Below are 12,337 nucleotides of genomic sequence, written 5' to 3'. Positions count from 1 at the left end.
TCGGAGTGCTAATGGGCCAAAAGTGGAAAAAGGAATATGGTCATATAAAAATTACACAGAAACATTCTGTGAAACAGCTTTCTGTTCTGTGCATTCAAATGACAGAGTTGAAATTAACTTTTGATTGAGCAGTTCTGAAACACTCTTTCTGGAGAAACAGCTAGTGGACATTCAGAGTGCAAAGGGGCCCATAGTGGAAAAAGGAAAATTTTCGAATAAAAACTACCCAGAAGCAATCTGTGAAACTTGTTTCTGTTCTGTGCATTCAACTAACAGTGTTGAAGATTACTTTTTTTGAGCACGTCTGAAACACCCTTTCTGTAGAAACTGCAAGTGGATATTCAGAGAGCTAAGGGGCCAAAAGTGGAAAAAGGAATATCCACAAATAAAAACTACACAGAATCATTCTGTAAAACTCCTTCCCCTTCTGTGCATTCAATTAACAGAGCTGAAACTTACTTTTGATTGAGCAGTTCTGAAACACTCTTTCTGTACAAACTGCAAGTGGACATTTGGAGGGCCAAGGAGCCTATAGTGGAAAAAGGAATATCCTCAAATAAAAATTACACAGAAGCATTCTGTAAAACTCCTTTCTGTTCTGTGCATTCAATTAACAGAGCTGAACCTTACTTTTGATTGAGCAGTTCTGAAGCACTCTTTCTGTAGAAACATCTAGTGGACATTCCGAGTGCAAAGGGGCCCATAGTGGAAAAAGGAATATTTTCAAATAAAAACTACACAGAAGCATTCTGTGAAACTTGTTTCTGTTCTGTGCATTCAACTAACAGTGCTGAAGCTTACTTTTTATTGAGCACTTCTGAAATCCCCTTTCTGTAGAAACTGCAAGTGGATATTCGGAGTGCTAAGGGGCCAATAGTGGAAAAAGGAGTATCCTCAAATAAAAACTACAAAGAAGCATTCTGTAAAACTCCTTCCTGTTCTGTGCATTCAATTAACAGAGCTGAACCTTACTTTTGATTGAGCAGTTCTGAAACACTCTTTCTGTACAAACTGCAAGTGGACATTTGGAGAGCCAAGGAGCCTATAGTGGAAAAAGGAATATCCTCATATAAAAACTAAACAGAATCATTCTGTAAAACTCCTTTCTGTTCTGTGCATTCAATTAACAGAGCTGAACCTTACTTTTGATTGAGCAGTTCTGACACAATCTTTCTGTAGAAACAGCTAGTGGACATTCAGATTGCAAAGGGGCCCATAGTGGAAAAAGGAATATTTTCAAATAAAAACTACACAGAAGCATTCTGTGAAACTTGTTTCTGTTCTGTGCATTCAACTAACAGTGTTGAAGCTTACTTTTTATTGAGCACTTCTGAAACCCCCTTTCTGTAGAAACTGCAAGTGGATATTCGGAGCGCTAAGGGGCCAATAGTGGAAAAAGGAATATCCCCAAATAAAAACTACACAGAAGCATTCTGTAAAACTCCTTCCTGTTCTGTGCATTCAATTAACAGAGCTGAACCTTACTTTTGATTGAGCAGTTCTGAAACACTCTTTCTGTACAAACTGCAAGTGGACATTCGGAGGGCCAAGGAGCCTATAGTGGAAAAAGGAATATCCGCAAATAAAAACTACACAGAAGCATTCTGTAAAACTCCTTCCTGTTCTGTGCATTCAATTAACAGAGCTGAAACTTACTTTTGATTGAGCAGTTCTGAAATACTCTTTCTGTACAAACTGCAAGTGGACATTCGGAGGGCCAAGGAGCCTATAGTGGAAAAAGGAATATCCGCAAATAAAAACTACACAGAAGCATTCTGTAAAACTCCTTCCTGTTCTGTGCATTCCATTAACAGAGCTGAACCTTACTTTTGATTGAGCAGTTCTGAAGCACTCTTTCCGTAGAAACAGCTAGTGGACATTCGGAGTGCAAAGGGGCCCATAGTGGAAAAAGGAATATTTTCAAATAAAAACTACACAGAAGCATTCTGTGAAGCTTCTTACTATTCTCTGCATTGAACTAACAGAGTTGAACCTTACTTTTCACTGAGCAGTTCTGAAACACTCTTTCTCTAGAAAGAGTGGACATACAGAGCGCTAAGTGGAATATAGTGGAAAAAGGATTATCCTCAAATAAAAACTACAAAGAAGCATTCTGTGAAACTTCTCTCTGTTGTGTGCATTCAACTAACAGAGTTGAACCCTGCTTTTGATTGAGCAGTTCTGAAACACTCTTCCTGTAGAAACTGCAAGTGAACATTCGGAGCACTAAGGGTCCTATAATGGAAAAAGGAATATCTTCAAATAAAAACTACACAGAAGCATTCTGAGAATGTTCTTTCTGTTCTGTGCATTGAACTATCAGACTTGAAACGTACTTTTTTTGAAAATTTCTGAAATTCTGTTTCTGTAGAATCTGCAAGTGGACATTCGGAGTGCTAAGGGACCTGTAGTGGAAAAAGGAATATCTTCAAATGAAAACTGCACAGAAGCATTCTGTGAAACTACTTTCTATTTTGTGCATTCAACTAAGAGAGTTGAAGCTCACTTTTGATTGAGCAGTTCTGAAACACTCTTTCTTTAGAAACTGCAATTGGACATTTGGAAGGATAAGGGGCCTATAGGGGAAAAAGGAGTATAATCATATAAAAACTACACAGAAGCATTCTGCGAAAATTCTTTCTGTTCTGTGCATTCAACTAAGAGAGTTGAACATTGCATTTGATTGAGCAGTTCTGATACACTCTTTCTGAAGAAACTGCAAGTGGACATTCAGAGCGCTAAGGGGCCTACGGAGGAAAAAGGAATATCTAAAAATAAAAACTAAACAGAAGCCTTCTGTGAAACTTCTTTCTGTTCTGCGCATACAAGTAACAGAGTTGAAGCTTACTTTTGATTGAGCAGTTCTGAAACACTCTTTCTGTAGAAACTTCAAGTTCACATTCGGAGTGCTAATAGGCCTATAGTGGAAAAAGATATAACTTCAAATAAAAACTACAGAGATGCATTCTGTGAAACATCTTTCTGTTCTGTGCAATCAAATAACAGAGTTGAACCCTGCTTTTGATTGAGCAGTTCTGGAACACTCTTTCTGTAGAAACTGCAAGTGGACGTTGGGAGCGCTCAGGGTCCTATAGTGGAAAACAGAATATCATCATATAAAAACTACGCAGTAGTATTCAGTGAAACTTCTTGCTGTTCTGTGCATTCAACTAACAGAGTTTAACCTTACTTTTGATTGAGCAGTTCTGAAACACTCTTTCTGTAGAAAATGCAAAAGGACATTCGGAGCGCTAACGGGCCTATACTGGGAAAGGAATATCTTCAAAAAACAACTACACAGAAGCAATCTGTGAAACTTCTTTCTGTTCTGTGCATTCAACTAACAGAGTTGAAACTTACTTTTGATTGAGCAGTTCTGAAACACTCTTTCTGTAGAAACTGCAAGTTGATATTTGGAGCGCTAAGGGGACTATAGTGGAAAAAGGAATATCTTCAAATAAAAACTACACTGAAGCATTCTGTGAAACTTCTTTCTGTTCTGTGCATTCAATTAACAGAGTTGAACATTACTTTTGATCGAGCAGTTCTGAAACACTCTTTCTATAGAAACTGCAAAGGGACATTCGGAGCGCTAAGGGGCCTATAGTGGAAAAAAGAATATCTTCAAATAAACACTACACAGAAGCATTCTGTGAAACTTCTTTCATTTCTGTGCATTCAACTAACGGAGTTGAGCCTTACTTTTGATTGAGCAGTTCTGAAACACTCTTTCTGTAGAAACTGCAAGTTTACATTTGGTGCGCTAAGGGGCCTATAGTGGAAAAAGGAATATGATCAAATAAATACTCCACAGAAGCATTTTGCAAAACTTCTTTCTGTTCTGTGCATTCAACTAACAGAGTTGAAACTTACTTTTCATTGAGTACTTCTGAAACACTGTTTCTGTAGAAACTGTAAGTGGACATTCGGTGCGCTAAGGGGTGTACAGTGGAAAAAGGAATATCTACAAATAAAAACCACACAGAAGCATTCTGCAAAACTTCTTTCTGTTCTGTGCATTCAACTAACAGAGTTGAACGTTACTTTTGATGGAGCACTTCGGAAACCCTCTTTCTGTAGATACTGCGAATGGACATTCGGAGCTGTAAGCACTCTGTATTGGAAAAAGGAATATCTTCAAATAAAAACTACACAGAATCATTCTGTGAAACTTCCTTCTGTTCTGTGCATTCAACTAACAGATTTGAAGCTTATTTTCATTGAGCAGTTCTGAAACACTCTTTCTGTAGAACGTGAAAGGGGACATTCAGAGCGCTAAGGGGCCTATAGAGGTAAAAGAAATATCTTCAAATTAAAAATAAACAGAAGCATTCTGTGAAACTTCTTTCTGTTCTGTGCATTCAACTAACAGAGTTGAACCCTACTTCGATTGAGCACTTCTGAAACACTCTTCATGTAGAACTTAAAAGGGGACATTCAGAGCACTAATTGGCCTATATTGGAATAAGGACTATCTTCAAATAAAAACTACGCAGAAGCATTCTGCAAAACATCTTTCTGTTCTATGCGTTCACCTACAGAGTTGAACCTTACTTTTGATTGAGCAGTTCTGAAACAATCGTTCTGTAGAAACTGCAAGTTGTCATTCTTAAGGCTAAGCGGCCTATAGTGGAAAAAGGAATATCTTCAAATAAAAACTACACAGAAGCATTCTGTGAAACTATTTTCTCTTCTGTGTATTCAAATAACTGAGTTGAACCTTACTTTTGATTCAGCAGTTCTGAAACACTGCTTCTGTAGAAACTGGAAGTGGATATTCGGAACACTATCGGGCCAATAGTGGAAAAAGGAATATCTTCAAATAAAAACTACAAAGAAGCATTCTGTGAAACTTCTTTCTGTTCTGTGCATTCCACTGACCGAGTTGAACCTTACTTTTGATTGAGCAGTTCTGAAGCACTCTTTCTGTAGAAACTGCAAGTGGACATTCGGAGCGTTAAGGGGCCTATAGTGGAAAAAGGAATATTTTCAAATAAAAACTACGCAGAAGCTTTCTGTGAAACTTGTTTCTGTTCTGTGCATTGAACTAACAGAGTTGAAGCTTTCTTTTTATTGAACAGTTCTGAAGCACTCTTTCTGTAGAAACTGCAAGTGGACATTCGGAGCGTTAAGGGGCCTACAGTAGAAAAAGGAATATTTTCAAATAAAAACTACACAGAAGCATTCTGTGAAACTTGTTTCTGTTCTGTGCATTCAACTAACAGAGTTGAAGCTTTCTTTTTATTGAACAGTTCTGAAACACTCTTTCTGTAGAAACTGCAAGTGGATATTCTTAGCGCTATGGGGCCAATATTGGAAAAGGAAATATCTTCAAATAAAAACTGCACAGAAGCATTCTGTGATACTTCATTCTATTCTGTGCATTCAACAAACAGAATTGAACCTTACTTTTGATTGAGCTGTTCTGAAACACTCTTTCTGTAGAAACTGCAAGTGGACATTCAGGGCACTTAGGGGCCTAAAGTGGAAAAAGGAATATCTTCAAATAATCACCACAACAGAAGCATTCTGTGAAACTTCTTTCTGTTCAGTGCATTCAACTGACAGAGTTGAACCTTACTTTTGATTGAGCAGTTCTGAAACACTCTTTCTGCAGAAACTGCAAGTGGACATTTGGCGGGCCAAGGGGCCTATAGTGGAAAAAGTGATATCCTCAAATAAAAACTACACAGAAGCATTCTGTAAAACTCCGTTCTGTTCTGTGCATTCAATTAAGAGAGCTGGACCTTACTTTTGATTGAGCAATTCTGAAACACTCTTTCTGTAGAAACTGCAAGAGGATATTAACAGCGCTTCAGGGCCAATAGTGGAAAAAGGAATATCTTCAAAGAAAAACTAAACAGAAGCATTCTGTGAAACTTCTTTGTGATCTGTGCATTCAACTAACAGAGTTGAATGTTACTTTTGATTGACCAGTTCTGGAACACTCTTTCTGTAGAAACTGCATGTGTACATTTGGAGCACTAAGGAGCCTATAGTGGAAATAGGAATATCTTCAAATAAAAACTACACAGAAGCATTCTGTGAAACTTCTTTCTGTTCTGTGCATTCAACTAACAGAGTTTAAACTCACTTTTGATTGAGCAATTCTGAAACACTGTTTCTGTAGAAACTGCAAGTCGATATTCGGAGCGCTAAGGGGACTATAGTGTAAAAAGGAATATCTTCAAATAAATACTACACAGAAGCATTTTGTGAAACTTCTTTCTTTTCTGTGCATTCAATTAACAGAGTTGAACATTACTTTTGATAGATCATTTCTGAAACACTCTTTCTATAGAAACTGCAAGTGGACATTCGGAGCGCTAAATGGCCTATAGTGGAAAAAGGAAAATCTTCAAATAAAAACTACACAGAAACATTCTGTGAAACTTCTTTCTTTTCTATGCTTTCAACTAAAAGAGTTGAGCCTTACTTTTCATTGAGCAGTTCTGAAAAACTCTTTCTGTAGAAACTGCAAATTTACATTCGGTGCACTAAGGGTCCTATAGTGGAAAAAGGAATATCTTCAAATAAAAAATACACAGAAGCATTCTGTGAAACTTATATCTGTTCTGTGCATTCAACTAACAGAGTTGAACCTTACTTTTGATTGAGCACTTCTGAAACACTCTTTCTGTAGAAACTGCATGTGGACATTCGAAGCAGTAAGAGGCCTGTAGTTGAAAAGGCAATATCTTCAAATAAAAACTACACAGAAGCATTCTGTGAAACTCCTTCCTATTCTGTGCATTCAACTAAAAGAATTGAACATTACTTTTGATGGAGCAGTTCTGAAACACTCTTTCTGAAGAAACTGCAGGTGGACATTCGGATCGCTAAGGTGCCTATAGTGGAGAAAGGATTATCTTCAAATAAAAACTACACAGAAGCATTCTGTCAAACTTCTTTCTGTTGCGTGCATTGAACTAACTGGGTTGAACCTTACATTTGATTGAGCAGTTCTGAAACACTCTTTCTGTAGAAACTGCAAGTGGACATTTGGAACACTAGGCAGCCTACAGTGGAAAAAGTCATATCTTCAATTGCAAACTATACAGAAGCATTCTGTGAAACTTCTTCCTGTTCTGTGCATTCAACTAACTGAGTTGAACCTTACTTTTGATTGAGATGTTCTGAAACACTCTCTCTGTAGAAACTGCAAGTGGGACTCACTCAAAACCGCTCAACTGCATGGAAACTGAACAACCTGCTCCTGAATGACTACTGGGTACATAATGAAATGAAGGCAGAAATAAAGATGTTCTTTAAAACCAACGAGAACAAAGACACAACATACCAGAATCTCTGGGACACGTTCAAAGCAGTGTGTAGAGGGAAATTTATAGCACTAAATGCCCACAAGAGAAAGCAGGAAAGATCCAAAATTGACACCCTAACATCACAATTAAAAGAACTAGAAAAGCAAGAGCAAACACATTCAAAAGCTAGCAGAAGGCTAGAAATAACTAAAATCAGAGCAGAACTGAATGAAATAGAGACACAAAAATCCCTTCAAAAAATTAATGGATCCAGGAGCTGGTTTTTTGAAAAGATCAACAAAATTGATAGACCACTAGCAAGACTAATAAAGAAGAAAAGAGAGAAGAATCAAATAGATGCAATAAAAAACGAAAAAGGGGTTATCACCACCTATCCCACAGAAATACAATCTACCATCAGAGAATAGTACAAACACCTCTATGTAAATAAACTAGAAAATCTAGAAGAAATGGATAAATTCCTCGACAAATACACCCTCCCAAGACTAAACCAGAAAGAAGTTGAATCTCTGAATAGACCAGTAACAGGCTCTGAAATTGTGGCAATAATCAATAGCTTACCAACCAAAAAGAGTCCAGGACCTGATGGATTCACTGCTGAATTCTACCAGAGGTACAAGGAGGAATTAGTGCCATTCCTTCTGAAACTATTCCAATCGATAGAAAAAGAGGGAATCCTCCCTAACACATTTTACGAAGCCAGCATCGTCCTGATACCAAAACTTGGCAGAGACATAACCAAGAAAGAGAATTTCAGACCAATATCCTTGATGAACATTGACGTAAAAATCCTCAATAAAATACTGGCAAACCGAATCCAGCAGCACATCAAAAAGCTTATACACCATGATCAATTGGGCTTCATCCCTGGGATGCAAGGCTGGTTCAACATACGCAAATCAATAAATGTAATCCAGCATATAAACAGAACCAAAGACAAAAACCACATGATTATCTCAATAGATGCAGAAAAGGCCTTTGACAAAATTCAACAACCCTTCACGCTAAAAACTCTCAATAAATTAGGTATTGATGGGACGTATCTCAAAATAATAAGAGCTATCTACGACAAACCCACAGCAAATAACATACTGAATGGGCAAAAACTGGAAGCATTCCCTCTGAAAACTGGCAAAAGACAGGGAGGCTCTCTCTCACTGCTCCGATTCAACATAGTGCTGGAAGTTCTGGCCAGAGCAATCAGGCAGGAGAAGGAAATAAAGGGTATTCAATTAGGAAAAGAGGAAGTCAAATTGTCCCTGTTTGCAGATGACATGATTGTATATCTAGAAAACCCCATTGTCTCAGCCCAAAAACTCCTTAAGCTGATTAGAAACTTCAGCAAAGTCTCAGGATACAAAATTAATGTGCAAAAATCACAAGCATTCTTGGACACCAATAACAGACAAACAGAGAGCCAAATCATGAGTGAACTCCCATTCACAATTGCTTCAAAGAGAATAAAATACCTAGGAATCCAACTTACAAGGGATGTGAAGGACCTCTTCAAGGAGAACTACAAACCACTGCTCAATGAAATAAAAGAGGATACAAACAAATGGAAGAACATTCCATGCTCATGGGTTGGAAGAATCAATATCGTGAAAATGGCCATACTGCCCAAGGTAATTTATAGATTCAATGCCATCCCCATCAAGCTACCAATGACTTTCTTCACAGAATTGGAAAAAACTACTTTAAAGTTCATATGAAATCAAAAATGAGCCCGCATCGCCATGTCAATCCTAAGCCAAAAGAACAAAGCTGGAGGCATCACGCTACCTGACTTTAAACTATACTACAAGGCTACAGTAACCAAAACAGCATGGTACTGGTACCACAACAGAGACATAAATCAGTGGAACAGAACAGAGCCCCCAGAAATGATGCCGCATATCTACAACTATCTGATCTTTGACAAACCTGACAAAAACAAGAAATGGGGAAAGGATTCCCTATTTAATAAATGGTGTTGGGAAAACTGGCTAGCCATATGTAGAAAGCTGAAACTGGATCCCTTCCTTACACCTTATACAAAAATTAATTCAAGATGGATTAAAGACTTATATGTTAGACCTAAAACCATTAAAATCCTACAATAAAACCTAGGCAATACCATTCAGGACATAGGCGTGGGCAAGGACTTCATGTCTAAAACACCAAAAGCAATGGCAACAAAAGCCAAAATCGACAAATAGGATCTCATTAAACTAAAGAGCTTCTGCACAGCAGAAGAAACTACCATCAGAGTGAACAGGCAAACTACAGAATGGGAGAAAATTTTTGCAACCTACTCATCAGACAAAGGGCTAATATCCAGAATCTACAATGAACTCAAAGAAATTTACAAGAAAAAAACAAACAACCCCATCAAAAAGTGGGCAAATGACATGAACAGACACTTCTCAAAAGAAGACATTTATGCAGCCAAAAAACACATGAAGAAATGCTCTTCATCACTGGCCATCAGAGAAATGCAAATCAAAACAACAATGAGATACCATCTCACACCAGTTAGAATGGCCATCATTAAAAAATCAGGAAACAACAGGTGCTGGAGAGGATGAGGAGAAATAGGAACACTTTTACACTGTTGATGGGACTGTAAACTAGTTCAACAATTGTGGAAGTCAGTGTGGCGATTGCTCAGGGATCTCGAACTAGAAATACCATTTGATCCAGCCATCCCTTTACTGGGTATATACTCAAAGGACTATAAATCGTGCTGCTATAAAGACCCATGCACACGTATGTTTATTGCGGCACTATTCACAATAGCAAAGAGTTGGAACCAACCCAAATGTCCAACAACGATAGACTGGATTAAGAAAATGTGGCACATATACACCATGGAATAGTATGCAGCAATAAAAAATGATGAGTTCGTGTCCTTTGTAGGGACATGGATGAAACTGGAAAACATCATTCTCAGTAAACTATCGCAAGGACAAAAAACCAAACAGCGCATGTTCTCACTCATAGGTGGGCATTGAACAATGAGAACTCATGGACACAGGAAGGGGAACATCACATTCCGGGGAGAGTTGTGGGGTGGGGGAAGGGGGGAGGGACAGCATTAGGAGATATAATTAATGCTAAATGATGAGTTGATGGGTGAAGGAAATCAACATGGCACATAGATACACATGTAAAAAACCTGCACATTGTGCACATGTACCCTAAAACCCTAAAGTATAATTAAAAAAAATAAAATAAAATTAAATTAAATTAAAAAAAGAAAAAAAAAAAGAAACTGCAGGTGGACATTCGGAGCGCTAAAGTGCCTATAGTGTAAAAAGGAATATCTTCAAATAAAAACTACACAGAAGCATTCTGTGAAACATCTTTCTGTTCTTTGCATTAAACCAGCAAATTTGAACATTACTTTTGATGGAGCAGTTCTGAAAAAATCCTGTAGAATCTGCAAGTGGACATTCGGAGCGCTAAGGGGCCTATAGTGGAAAAAGGAATATCTTCAAATAAAAACTGACCAGAAGCATTCTGGGAAACTTCTTTCTGTTCTGTGCATTTAATTAACAGATTTGAACCTTACTTTTGATTGAACAGCTCGGAAACACTTTTTCTTTAGAAACTGCAAGTGGACATTCGGAGCATTAAGGGGCCTATAGTGGAAAAAGGAATATCTTCAAATAAAAACTACACAGAAGCATCCGGTGAAACATTTTCCTCTTCTGTGCATTCAACTAACAGAGTTGAACCTTACTTTTGATTGAGCTGTTCTGAAACACTCTTTCTGTAGAAACTGGAACAGGATATTCGGAGCGCTAACAAGCCTATAGTGGAAAAAGCAATATCTTCAAAGAAAAACTACACAGAAGCATTCTGTGAAACGTCTTTCTGTTCTGTGCATTCAACTAACAGAGTTGAAGCTTACTTATGATTGAGGAGTTCTGAAACAATCTTTCTGTAGAAACTGCAATGGACAATCAGAGCGCTAAACAGCCTAAAGTGGAAAAAGGAATATCTTCAAATAACAACTACACAGAAGGATTCTGCGGAATTTCTTTCTGTTCTGTGCATTCAACTAACAGAATTGAAGCTTACCATTGATTGAGTAATTCTGAAACATTCTTTCTGTAGAAACTGCAAGTGGACATTCAGAGCGCAAAGGGGCCAATAGTGGAAAAAGGAATATCTTCAAATAATAACCACACAGAAGCATTCTGTGAAACTTCGTCCTGTTCTGTGCAATCATCTAGGTGAGATGAACCTTACTTTTAATTGAGCAGTTCTGAAACACTCTTTCTGTAGAAACTGCAAGTGGACATTTGGAGGGCCATGGGGCCTATAGTGCAAAAAGGAATATCCTCAAATAAAAACTACAGAGAAGCATTCTGTAAAACTTCTTTCTGTTCTGTGCATTCAGTTAACAGTGTTGAACCTTACTTTTGATTGAGGAGTTCTGAAACACTCTTTCTACAGAAACTGCAAGTTGACATTCGAAGCGCTAAGGGGACTATAGTGGAAAAAGGAATATCTTCAAATAAAAACTACACAGAAGCATTCTGTGAAACTTCTTTCTTTTCTGCGCATTCAACTAAAAGAGTTTAGCCTTACTTTTCATTGATCAGTTCTGAAACACTGTTTCTGTAGAAACTGCAAGTGGACATTCTGAGCGCTAATAGGCCAATAGTGGAAAAAGGAATATCTTCAAAAAAAAACTACACAGAAGCATTCTGTGAAACATCTTTCTGTTCCGTGCATTCAACTAACACAGATGAACCTTACTTTTGATGGAGCAGTTCTGAAACACTCTTTCTGAAGGAACTGCAAGGGGATATTCGGAGAGATATGGGGCCTATAGTAGAAAGAGGAATATCTTCAAATAAAAACTACACAGAAGCATTCTGCGAAACTTCTTTCTGTTGCGTGCATTGAAATAACAGAGTTGAAGCTTACTTTTGATTGAGCAGTTCTGAAACACTCTTTCTGTAGAAACTTCAAGTGGACATTCGGAGCACTAAGGAGCGTATACTAGAAAACGGAATACCTTCATATGAAAACTACACAGAAGCATTGTGTGAAGCTTCTTT

The sequence above is a fragment of the Symphalangus syndactylus genome, chromosome 22 (assembly GCF_028878055.3).
Source record: "Symphalangus syndactylus isolate Jambi chromosome 22, NHGRI_mSymSyn1-v2.1_pri, whole genome shotgun sequence".
In the NCBI taxonomy this organism is placed as follows: Eukaryota; Metazoa; Chordata; class Mammalia; order Primates; family Hylobatidae; genus Symphalangus; species Symphalangus syndactylus.
The sequence above is the reverse complement of the archived record's forward strand: the minus strand, read 5'-3'. Positions refer to the sequence as shown.